This window comes from Diceros bicornis, chromosome 9, assembly GCF_020826845.1.
Source record: "Diceros bicornis minor isolate mBicDic1 chromosome 9, mDicBic1.mat.cur, whole genome shotgun sequence".
Classification (NCBI taxonomy): Eukaryota; Metazoa; Chordata; class Mammalia; order Perissodactyla; family Rhinocerotidae; genus Diceros; species Diceros bicornis.
In genome coordinates, this window is record NC_080748.1 from 6542140 (window position 1) to 6555356 (window position 13217).

The window sequence follows — 13217 nt, forward strand, 5'->3', positions numbered from 1 at the left end:
AGCCATGCATCGGTGCGCGCCTGGGATCCGAACCCGGGCTGCCAGCAGTGGAGCATGCACACTCAATTGCTAAGCCACGGGGCCGGCCCCCAATTTGTTTTATATGTGATGAACTGAGTGATTAAATAGTTTTGCAAACTTACCCAAATTAATTTTTCCACCTACAGTCGTGGCAGAAGCGGGAATTATTGAATAATAATCGTTTGCCTGCTTATGAATTATCAATCTTCTGAAGTCTTTTAACCAGGAAGAATTAGATTTTGAAACTATCCTGGAAAGCAACTGTTATAAAATTTAGACTTAGTTAGCGTTTTGTGAAAATGGCAGTTAGGTTTTGCAAAGATGTTCTATGTTGGATTGTTTCTGGAGAGACCAAGTAAACTGATGGATTTCATATTAGCTGACGTGTTATAAGATGATTATCCTGGATATCAGACTGTGATCATCCTGGCTGGAACCAGGTTCCCTTTCTGTGGTTTTCAGGGTCTGGATGTTTAGGGCCGAGTTGTAGATGGCATTCTCACAGAAAGCAGCCATTAGAGGGAAAGCCACTGGAGAAAACTGAGGGCCAGGGTCATAGCAAATCGATGACACCGCCATGGCAGATCAGTTGGCAAAATGTATACTGACTCGATAAAAATTTGCTGAGCACCTACTCTGTGGAACCAAGGAACGTGCACAGACTTATCTGTGGCTTCCGGAACTTGTCATCTAATTGGGGAGCTAGACACTTACACACAAAAATATCACCAATTATTTAGAATAGCCAGCTCTGTATTCATTGGAAATGGAGAGTACACTGTATACTGTTTGACATGGCAATGGGCAATGACTTTTTAAAGGTTTTAGAGTAATTTTTTTCAGTAAATAAAGCTATGAGCAGCATGTTTATCAAGTTGGGGGTGGCATGAAGTTTAAGGTGTAGTTTTAGGCCAGGTGAATGAATGAGGATCTCAGAGCAGTATGGCAAGTGGGAATGATGACCACACTAGAGCAAAATTTAGTGGGAACAAAATAAAGACCTAAACTTAGGTTCTAAAACACAAATGCTGAATAACTGAATGGGGAACATATTTCACAACCTACTCAAAAAAGACTGTAGGATGAATGAGTGGAGAGTAAAGGGCAGGAGGACTAACATTTGTTGAGCAGACTGTGTGTCCCAGCGACTGTTGGAGGTGCTCGGCTTGAGTTCTCTCCTTCTTCCTTGCAGCAGCACTGGTGCCGCTATTGAGCGTCTTGCACAGGGTGAGCATTTTATACGTGTCTTCTGTTCAATTTTCATGACCATCTTGCCCGGTGGATGCCATCTTCATTTTACAGATGAGATAACTAAGGCTCAGAGAGGTTAAGTCATTTGGCCAAAGTCTCACAGGCAGCAAATAAGTATAGGAAATGAGATTTGCCATAAAGTCTCTGCCTTGATTTATTTTTTAACCACGCCGCCTGTCTTTCCAGAACGCGATGTGACTTCATTAATAGGCATGTAGTACCCAGGATAAGGGAGACAGCACTTCTGTTCCATTGGAAGAAGGCTATATCATAGTAGTAAGTGCATGGATTATGGAAGCCGATGGCCTGAATTGAAGCTCTGCCATTATGAGCTGGATGGCCTTGACCAAAGTATTAAAATAACCACCATCACCTCCACAATAAAAAAAAACCTCTGTGAGCCAGCCCTGATGGCCTAGTGGTTAAAATTTGGTGCTCACTGCTTCAGTGTTCCGAATCCAGTTCTGGATCGTGGAACCACACCACCCGTCTGTCAGTTGCCATGCTGTGGCGGTGGCTCACATAGAAGAACTAGAAGAACTTACAACTAGGATATACAACCATGCACTGTGGCTTTGGGGGGGTGGGGAAGAGGAAGATTGGCAACAGATATTAGCTCAGGGTGAATCTTTCCCCGAAAAGAAACAAAAACAAAAACCTTCTCTGTGCCTCAGTTTCCCCATCTCTAAAGTGAGGATAAGTGTAGTACCTACCTACCTCATAGGTTGCTGAGATGATTCAATAAGTTATTTTATGTAAAGCTCTTAGAACAATGCCTGCCATGTCTTAAGGACTGTGTGTACATACACTGTGTGTACATAAGCATGTGTGTACATGCTCTGCTCACCTAAAATCCTGGGCCTCACACGTCAAGAGGCATATCGGCAAGTAATTTTTCTCATAAAACTGACCAGAAAGTGATGGAAACAACTTCCCTGCAGAACTGTAGAAGGATCTGAAGGCATTTAGTCTACCTAATGAGAGCCATTTAAAAATACTTGAACAATTTTGTTCTAAGTTTTGCCCTAAAAAAGAGTAATAGAAGAAAAGGAGAGTTCTTTGTTTAACCTCCCCTTAAGTCATGACAGCAGACGACTCCGGAGCCCCAGAGGACTGCCAGCCTCGGGAGCTGCTCTTGAGGCAGTTTCTCCAGGTCTGCTAGTGCTGGCACTGTGCTCACACACCACATGCGTCCCTGTGGTCAGTGCCCTCCACGCAGTAATGCAGAGATGGCCTCTTATTCCTCATGAAGCTCATGAGGCTCCTGAGTTGCAGAGGTGAAGTAACTTACCTAGCAGCATGTTAATTTGGTCAAAAATATTTATTGAATGTCTATGACGTTCTAGGCACTGTTCTGGACACTTGAACTAAACAGACCCAGCTCACTGCACTGATGAGGCTGGCATTCTAGCCCCCAGCAACGGAAGCAGGAACCCAACTCAGCTCTGCCCGACCTTGAGACCTCACACATTGGGAATGAATGAACTGAATGAAAACAAGAGAGCAAAGACTGGACCTTCAAACCATCTGACGTTTCTCCTTCAGTCAATATCTACCAACTTGATTAATATTCAACTAACCTATTAATTACCAGTTACCTAAATATATCATATATTTAACTCTTAGAGCAAATCTTTTAGGTAAAAATTAGTCAATTTTTCATATAAAGAAGCAAGGTCAGAAATATTCTATGACTAAAGCTAAACCTGGGAATTCAAGTCCAGCATGATTTTCATTACAAACTACCCTCCAAAGAGAAATTGAGGGGAAGGAGTGTGTGACATCCTCTGTTGCAATTTCTCTGTAAAAACTAAAGTGATCCCTTGACACAGGAACTATTCAAGCTTAGCTTACCATCTCTGATACTTTTAGATATATAGGGGCATTTGATAGTCTAAGCTGGTTCAGTGGTCCTCAACTCTCGCCTCACATTAGAATCACAGGAGACGTCTCTAGGATTGGAGCCCAGGCATTGGTTTTAAAGCTCATCATGTTGAAGGGATGCTGTAGATTCTGGGGGACATTGTAGAGGATTCAGGTGCCGTGTGTGGGTGTGGTAGGGATAGGAATAGACATGATGTTCTAAGACCTCTGCAGTCACCCCAATCCCTAGTATATTATGTGTGATTCTGCAAAGTCCACTGGCTCTCCCTCTCCTTGGGGCTCGCTAGAGAAAGATATTGTGCTGGGTACTTCTCTCTGGATTCTTGCTGCTTTTGCAGTCCCAGGTGGGAGAAGCAGCAGAGAAAAAGCAGAAATTTAGGCTGAATAGGGTCCCCTTGGTACAGGAACCCTGGCCTACAGGGTGACATTGAGAGAAGTGCTCCAAGACAGCCCACCTATAGCCAGGAAGTTTGTTTTGTTCATGGTATCTCAGCATCCTAGATCCATTACAGAGTCCTGATTCTGCTCTTGGCTCCAGAAAGTACCGTCTTGTGAGGCTGTCCATTTCTCAGTGCTGTATTTCACTGTCTGTCACAGAGCTCATCACAGGTAACTCTGCCACCCTGCCCCATGCAACATCCTGGGGTTGGGGACATTCTTCCTCACAGATGGATGGGATGGGGAGGGTGGGACAGAGTTAGTCCAGGAGTTTAGGAAATCATTCCCTCATGGGGCCTCTTTAGTAGGTGCATACTCTAAGAACAATCCCTCAAGGGGTGGAGCCTGCTAGGCAGTGCAAAATGCATATGTGCACAGGCGCACTACAGCTTGGAGCCTTGCAGAAGCGGAGGATGCTGGAGGTGGCCTGTGGGCCACTTTATAGGCCGTTTTATAGCTGGAGCATGAGACAAGGCAGCACAAGGTTCTCTCCTGGGTCAAGGAACCTCATGTTAGACAGAAAGCAGAAACTCAGGACAATACAAGTCTGTGCTGCGACACCTAGTCCTTCTCTCGAGATACACTAATTCAGGTTTTCTGTGGGTTTCCTATTACAGCTCAGCGAGTATTCTTGTTTCGGATGACTTTCTTTAGCCTACAGGGATCTCTAAGAAACATTCTTCAGGAGCTGAAAGTTTGTCTTTGCTGTCAAAGTTTTAATCTCATTCTTCCCTCCTAAATCACAGCCTCCTGGGAGCACGTGAAACGATCCCTCTTCCCTCAGTGACGCTCAGGCCCACTAGATACTTGCAGGCAGAGGGCCAACAGCCTCTCCTCTCCTGGTGCACTCTTCTGTCTGCTTCCAAACTAATGTTTAGCCAAGTTAGACACATTTATTTTACTTTCTTAAATAGCTGATTCTTTTTAATTAATCTTGGGATTCATCTCCACTCCAACTGCCTTATATTGATAATAGTATAGCATTTTAAAATAAACTAATTTGCACATGTAGACATAGCTGTAAAGCCAACAAGTTATAACGAGGATATATATACACTTCCACATCTCCATGCCGCACCTTCTGGAAAATGCCACTTCTAGTCTCCACCCCAACCTGATCCGCTCACACCGTAGACTAACAGAGTTCTCACACATCCTTAATCTATGCCTAGAGACAGCTGCAGAGATACAGTGTGTAAACGTTGGCTCTTGTTGTACAAATTGTTTGCAGGAAAATGATCATAAAAATCACTTATATAGGAGGAAAAAAAAGCCTTTAGTTTCTAGTTCTTCTGGTCCAAATGGGAACTTTCCATTTTAGATGTTCTTATGGGTATGATATCAGGATATCCAAGTAGGTACAACCAACCTAAACATGGATTATCTGAAAACTATATAACTTCCACAGGGAGTTTGGCAAAGAATTACAAATATTTGAGTAATATAAGTGGGTAAAATCCCATTGTGAGGACCACTGTGATCTGTGGGGTCCATGTGGACCTGTGAGACGTGGAGAAAGCTGCACGCTCTCAGAGGCTGTCCATGCGTCCCTGTCGCTGTGGGCCCCGGCCCCCCACCTTGGAGGTGTGGACGTGTCTCTCGCCAGCGCCACGTCGTCTGGAGACCCGCTCCTTAACATGAAACGAAATTACACTGAAGCTCTGTAGGGAGAAGAGTGTCTACAATAACGTCCAAATGGAAAGGCCAGGAAGACTGGCCCTTATCTCAGGTGCGCACACACAGGCATTATCACGTGCAGTTGGCAACTGGATATCTGGGCCCTGGGATTAACGACTAAAAAGAATTCGTTCTTATAATGAGAGAGAGTGCCAGGGATTTTTCTTGCCGCGTGAAATAAGTTAATTCCCTGAATTAAGAAATAATGAACAGGAGAGAAGTTGGCAGGCTGACTAGGGGCTCAGACAGGTGCCTGTTTTAAAGGAGGCTAGAGAGCAAAGAGGCGATTGTGCATGAGGGACGACTTTAAATTGTCATTTGTCACCCCAATCTTTTATTAATAGACGGAAGTAGGGGCCTGGTTAGGCTGAGGTGGGGAATGCATGTAGCTAAAATAGCAATTGATTAGAGATGTGCTTTAAACATTCTTTCTGCTCAGGAGCTGGGAGTAGCAGTAAGGATGAGGTTAACCCCTTGAGATCCACCTTCTAAACAGATAGCCGTAGACACCAAGGGCTTTTGCCCCATAGATGAATTGGACTCCTTGACCTTGCTGAGGAAACAACCAGTTGTATTTGGTCCACTATTCCCCAAAGGAATTCTGACCTAGAAGGAAACTCCATGTGGCATTAGGTGGCTCCAAGGACTCTGATTTCCTGGGGTCTTGTCAACTCTGTACCAGAGATGGTGTTATCACGACAGCTCCTGAAACATGGCTTAGCACGGAGCAGGTACTCCATGAATGTTGATGAGAGAGGGAATGACTTAATAAATGATGTTCAGGTACATCAAATTCCTTTTGACCTGGGTCCCTACCCAGAAACCTGAAAATACGTCTCATCAGACACTTCAATAGACTTTTTTCAACTCTCCCTCATTCCTCCCTTAAACTTCTTCCTTGTATGTGGGGTTTGTAGAAGACACAGGGAAGAGATCGCTTCAAAAGCCTTATTTCTTGACCTGAGAAAAGCCTTTGCAAACTGTATGTGAGCCACCTATCTCATTGCACTCCCACTCCAGCTCGTCACTATATTTTAGAATATTACTGGAACCCCAGAGGAGTATTTGTGCTGTGACACCTAGGACTAGCCCAGATGGAGGTGCTATGGCCTGAATATTTGTGTCCTCCAAATTCATATGAAGTCCTAACCCCCAAAGTAATGTATTTGAAGGGGGCTTGGGGAGACAGAGTTAGATTAAGTCATGAGAGTGGGGCCCTCATTGTGGAATTAATACCCTTACAAGAAAAGGAAGAGACATGATAGCTCTCTCTCTCTGCCGGGTGAGGACACAGCAAGAAGGCGGCCATCTACAATCCAGAAAGAGGGTCCTCGACAGACACCAAATCTGCTGGCGCCTTGATGTCAGACTTCCAGCCTCCAGAACTGCGAGAAATAAATGTCTGATGTTTAAGCCACCCAGACTATGGTATTCTGTTATAGCAGCCTGGATGGACTGAGACCGGAGGCCAGGAGAGGGAGGGGAGGATGCTACAGCACTCTGGGGATTCCCAGTTGGTTCTCGGCTCTAGGCATGGCAGGTGGAGCACTCTCCAGGGTGTCGGGTGGTTCCCAAATTCTGAGCCCTACTCTCTTCTTTAGAGCAGTGCATGTCAGATTTTAACGTACACATGCTTCACCTGAGGATATCATTAACACACGGGTTCTATTCCAGTAGGTCTGAGGTGAAGGCCTGGTCCTGCATTTCTAATAATTCCCCTGATATTGATGATGCTGGACCTCAGACCATGCTGGAACGGGAGCAAATGAGTGAGTGGAGGACACAGTCAGCCTCTGTTTTAGTTTTGATATCAGATCACACCCCTGTCACATGGCAAGGATTTGTTGAGCAACTTGGCCGTGTAAGCTGAGGACTTTGGTACCGACACTCATCATAACTACCTGGAATATGGCCCTTTGAGGGTGCTGGCTTCTCAGTGAGGCTTACAAATTAATAGATGATACGCCTTTTAATTGTCTCCTGGACCCACTATCACACACACACACACACACACACACACACACACACCCACACCATGTGAACTGTTAGGACGCTACATGATTGTGGACTGAGCTCAGTGATTACGTACACAGTACACACCTGTGCAGGTAAGACCCATCATCACAGGGCAGGCCTGGCTTGTTGAAGAACAGCATCCACTTGAGAAAAGCCCAACAACTGACAAAGCTGTTAAGCACTTGTCAATATGACACATGAATATTCAGTTTATTAAAAAAATACATATGGTGTCTTTGTTTAATTAAATTTTGGATTGATTAAATTATTTTGGTTTTATTATTCCTGGCGGGGGTCTTTGCTGAAAAAAAAACACAAGTAAATAAATGGTGAAACAAACAAAAACACAGTGGATTCCATTCACTGCCAAATTATCAGCCGTCAGCCTTTTCAGGAAGGTGTTCCTTGCATGCACTAAGGGACGGGTTTAGCCTGAACTTACATGGGAGGGATGCTGTCTCCAGACCTGCAGGACTCCCTTTCTGTCATGTCATGTGAACATGGACAGCAGGAGCGTTAGTAAGAAGCCTAAGGAAGACTATCCAGACAGAAGTGAGCCTCTGGACAGAGCCTCTTCCTGCTTGGCTGGAATCCCCGGCCTCCGTAGGACTGCCCTGTCCAGGCACGGCTTCCCTGCCCAGGCCTCTGATTACCCACGGGTCTCCCCGTTGCTCCGGCCTCAGCCCTGAAATTATTTCAGCAACACTCTAAAGTGAATTTCAAGACGTTGCCTGAGCTCTCGGGTGCATGAGTCAGTAAATAACGGGTATTGAGCACTCACCACATGCAGGGCTTGGGATGTGATAACAGGCAGAACTGACCTGACGTTAATGAAGTAAACTGCAGTGCCATTAGGGCAGAGACAGAGGGTTCTAGTGACAAATGAATGTGCCAGCGTTCTAAACCACCCAATCTCAGGTAAGCAGCAGGGGCTCATTTAAACCTACAATATTGCCTTTCCAAAGCACAGGCTCACATACAGACCTACTTTGCTTTAAAATGCCATTACAATGAACCATCACTTGAAAATCTCCATGATTTTGACAAAATTGGAACAAGTGATGTAAAAATAAAAGGTCGGAAAAACTCTGTATGACAGAGCTTAGCTTGCCTGGTATAGGTTTCTTCAAAGGCCTCCTTTGCTTACCACTAAAGCCAAGACAATGTGTCAAAGTTGTTTAAGATATGGATCAGTTTTAATGAATGCCACCTCAGCTTTCCAAGGTGTTTAGGTCTGGGAACACTTAAAGTACATCTGTTATTATTTTGGTTGTGCTGAATTTCTTATTTTATATGGTTTCATTTCGAGAGGGGCTGTTTTAGGGAACACAGAGGTAAGCTCTTATCACCCATATTGTGGTTGAACTTTTTAGGATTATTTCTCTAGTTCTTACCATTTGATATTTCTTGATTCCAGAAACTTGCCTTCTAGTAGTCATTTTACATTGAAATTTTACTTTAGAATTTACACCCCTATCCTTTCTGATAAAAATCTAGTGCCATATTATCTCTCAGCAGCTTAATTAGTATTAGATTTATCATCCTATCGAGCCCCACATTTAAGAAAAACATCTGTCTACATGTGGTTTTATACTAGTCCCTTCATGAGAGAATTCATAGAGACCTGGCCCTGCCATTTGGGAGCTTACAGTTTGCCAGTCATAGGAAGGAAACAGAATCAAACTACCATTGAACATGTGGATGGGTCAAATAAAAAATGGGGAATAAATCACGGCTTGAAGTGCAGCTCCTTGCTTCTTTTGCCTCTCCTCTCCCCTGTTTTCTCTCATCTATTTTTACCACTCATCTACCTGCGCTTCTCTCTCCATCCATCCATCCATCCATCCAACATCCACCCACCTATCCATCTGTATAAAGAAGTCGAAAGAATAGAAAAGAGTTGGGTTTTGTAATATGTAATAAGCCTTATAGCCTCAGGTGTGGTTGATATGATTCTGCCAGATTTTGATTGAGATAGTCTAAGTATCTACCTGTAACAATAACTAGACAGGTTCTTTCATCAGGTACCGTATGACAAACCCAGATTAGCTAACTGAAGGATTTGCCAAGATAACAAAATAGCATAACTATACTGTTAACTTGAGTATAATTGGGGGCTTTTGATATTAATATTAGTTTGTTTAGCCTTACCAAACAAATCATGAAAACCCTTACCCAGATTTGGCTAACGAGGTAGACCTCCTTCTAACTTGGTCAAGGCTAATGCTTCTTGGGTGGTCTAATTTCTGCTCAAATAGTTTTTCTCCCACTGGGATGTTACTTTGTTTCAAAGCCCCTATCACTCTTTGTGGATGATCTTTATTTTTCTAAATTCACTTGAATTCCAAATCTTTAACGTGGTTGTACCTTTGGAAATGGTTCTCCCCTCTAACATATGCTGGTAACTACCTGATGCTAATTAGTTCTGACCTGGCAATAGGGTCTTAGCTGCTCCTTGTCGCTGGCCTCCCCTTTCAGTGCCCTGTGTTTGGTGTGAGCAGCCTTGACCTTCCTGTATTTTGTTTTCCAGGTCTTTCTGTTCTGAGAAGCAGGAGAGGGATTATATCTCTCACTTTTCTCATCTACTTTTTGATCTGAAGAGTTACTTCCTGAAAGGGGTCTAACCCTCTTTTGGATACAAACACTGTACCAAGGCACTCCTGTGGAACACTGTCGAATAGCCTGAATGATGACAGAGCTTGGATGGTCATTATTTCTGACTTCATTTCCTGGGTCCTGCGCTTCAGGCTCTATTCAGTTTAAGAGTGATTTACTCTGTTTAAGAGCTATCTCGTCAAGTTCTCTCAGTTCTGCTAAATGTCCAACCTACTGAATCCTACCTATTGTCGGCCTGAGTCCTTTGCTTTGCTTTCAGGAAGTGTGCTTCATCCAGCTTCGGATGGTTTCTGCGCTCAGGCCAGGCTGTGCCCGTGGCCCTTTCGTGAGTAGTTACTGGTACACTCGCCCGGCTGCCAGCTAAAAACCCTTTTCTGTTGTCTATCTCTTGCCTAGAGATTGTTCCCTATGGACCCAAATCCAATGTGACCTCAATAAAATCATAATAAAATGAAAATAACAAAAGAGACATGGGTGAATCTCTCTCAGCCTGTAATGGAAGGTACATGTTTACCTGAAGTACTTGTAATGGGAACTGGACCCTAATTTCTCCAGGCATCTTACACATGACAGTTTCCTTTTGATTTGAGATATTTCTCAAAATGCTCTCTTATTGAACTATGTGGGAAAATCCAAAACGTATAATCATGTCCAACTGTATCAAATGGCCTCATTTCCTTCCATTTGAAAACTGATAGCTGAAAAGGCAACATAGGTTAAAAAAACAACTCTAACTCAAAAGCTCCACTAACTGTGACTCAGGGCAAACTCCTCAGGCCTGCCAGACCTCTATTTCCCACGTGGTAAATGGAGATGACACCACTTTTTGCTTTTTAATGAGGTACTGTTGGGCTAAAAAACACTTTCATGCTATTTTAAAATGTAAGCCCAATTTTAATTTTATTATTTGTTAAAGCATGCAGTTACATTTTCTCTGGGATTGGTCATGACCTGCATACTAACTTTTGAAAGTGGTTGTCTGTTTTACCAAGTGTGTGTTATTCGGGCTAATGCTTCATTTAAAAACATAGACTTGTCATTTTTAAAATGAATTTAAACTATTTTATTCAGAACTAAATGGTCAATTATAATATGCTATCCTAGTTTCTAAATTTTCTCCTTCTAAAATTATCTGAGAAAGTATGACCTTATTCAGGTTCAAACATACAAAAAGAGCAACAGCAAACAAACAAACCTCCTTGATCGAGCTGTCACTTCCTGTCACACACTTTTGCTGCCTGCAGGTAATTGTTATTTAAACATAAATGTTAAAAATTTAGTCTTTAAAATAATTGTAAGATAGGCCCCCCAAAATTTACACCTGACAAAAGACTTTCTGATTCAAAAAATGTGTTTCTCTTCATTCCCTATATAATTAAGCTTAAAAAATCTTTCAATGGCAGAACAATTCAAAGATATCTTTACAAACACAAATTCCCTATAAACACAAAACCCAGGCATGTATACAATGCTTTCAATTTACAGTGTCCTTCACTTGATCTTCACAACAGACCTAAGAGGAGGCTAGGTTTGTTTTTTTGGTGCCCATTTTATAGATGAGGACACTGAGGTTTGTATAAACTCATTCAAGGTCACATAGCTAAGTGGAAGGAAGTCAGGACTAGAACCCAAAGATCTACCTTCGGATCTAATGTTTCTTTTAACATAGCCCAAAAGAGAAACAGCTTATGAAATTTCTCTATGGCCCGTTACCTAGAATTCTTCAGATTCAGCCTGATTTCTAGGTGTATGTTAAATTATTCTAAATCATACGGAGACCAACCTATCATAGCTTAATCTTTTTAAGGTCTGTATCAGATTCTGGAATAATTCTGTCTGACTGCTTCTGTTAAGGCTTAGTTTTGGGCACTCTTTATAGAAGCTTAAGACACTGAATTACGTATTTTACTGTTACAGGAAAAGGTTTGTTCCGGAGGATCTGTTCATTTTAACAACTAAGGATTAGAGTGTGGTAATTTATGCTTTGGTGCTTAGAAAGTTTATTTTCTGTCCTGGTTTACTCCCTTTCGCAGCCAGCCACCTGAGTGTTTGGGAGAACTGTGTGGGTGTTTTGAAGTTTCGGGTCAGCCGTTACTTGACAGACATTGGGCTAACCCGTAGCAAGCGCATCATTCACAGCAGATTTAATGCAGTTCTTTTCTGGTCATAAAAAGCTAAAGGCTTTTGAATGCTTGGTTATTTTTACTACATAACTTTGGAATCCTCACCAGGCATCATTATGGTTCTTACAAACATATGCTTTCATTAACTGCTTATTCACACAAACTTTTGGACAAGTCTATTAATCAGTGTAGATGATTTCCAGGAGGACATTTCTATGTCTTCAACTCTATGTTTCTTCATAGCTGTCTGAAATAACTATTGCTTTTCTTTTCTATGTGTATGGTCATTGTGGAAAGAGGATGTGCTGACACTAAAATATAATTATTCCTCTCCTGGGTTGCCTAAAATGTGGTCAGCCAGCCTTCTTTAGATTTTCAGTGCATATTCCACTTGCTGCGGTATTTTATTTCTGAATGGACCGGCATTTGTTTTTGTTGAATTATGCAATTCATTTTCATTACACAATCAAATGTGTTTCTTATTTTCTAGCTTATTGTCTTCATTCACAACACATTTTCTTCATTCTCCCTTCCAAATTCTACCTCTATTTTCTCCTTCCTTCTCTTCCTCTCTCCTTTGAAGCTTTCCATGTGAAATACGTGGGATTTTACTTGTGCAAACACTAGTGCAGCGCTATCCTTTTAACCACTTCATCAGAGCCAGCAAACCTCCTTACATTTGAGAACTGCTTTACAAGTCAGCTTTGGGCTAGGGGTGTGAGGGGGTGCTTTCCAATTACTGTTTTTCATCAACCTGACCACCCTAAGCCATTAAGCCACTGTAATAGTTTTGCTAATTTGATTTCCTGCACATAAACAACCTTTGCTGTGCTTTGAAGTTCTCAAGAAAGGTATGAGGAGTTTCAAATTGCAATGATTCAACTCCAAGCGTAAGGCTGATTCATCTTTTTTTTTTAATAAATCACTAAAACAGAAGTTAATTAAAGTGTAAACAATGGGCAGCATTGTGGCTGAGAGTCTCAGAAAAGGGACCTTTGAAATTCTTTGTGTAATGGATATTACCTGACTACACGGTGCAGGGTGGGGTTTAGGAAAGGATTGCATTACTGAGCTCTCTCTCTTCTTCCTCTTAACATAAAAAAAAAAAAGACTGAAAACCACCAATAACACATGCTTTTATTTTTCACTCACTGAGCTGGGTGACAGCTTCCTAAGCCCAAGCTTTCCCAG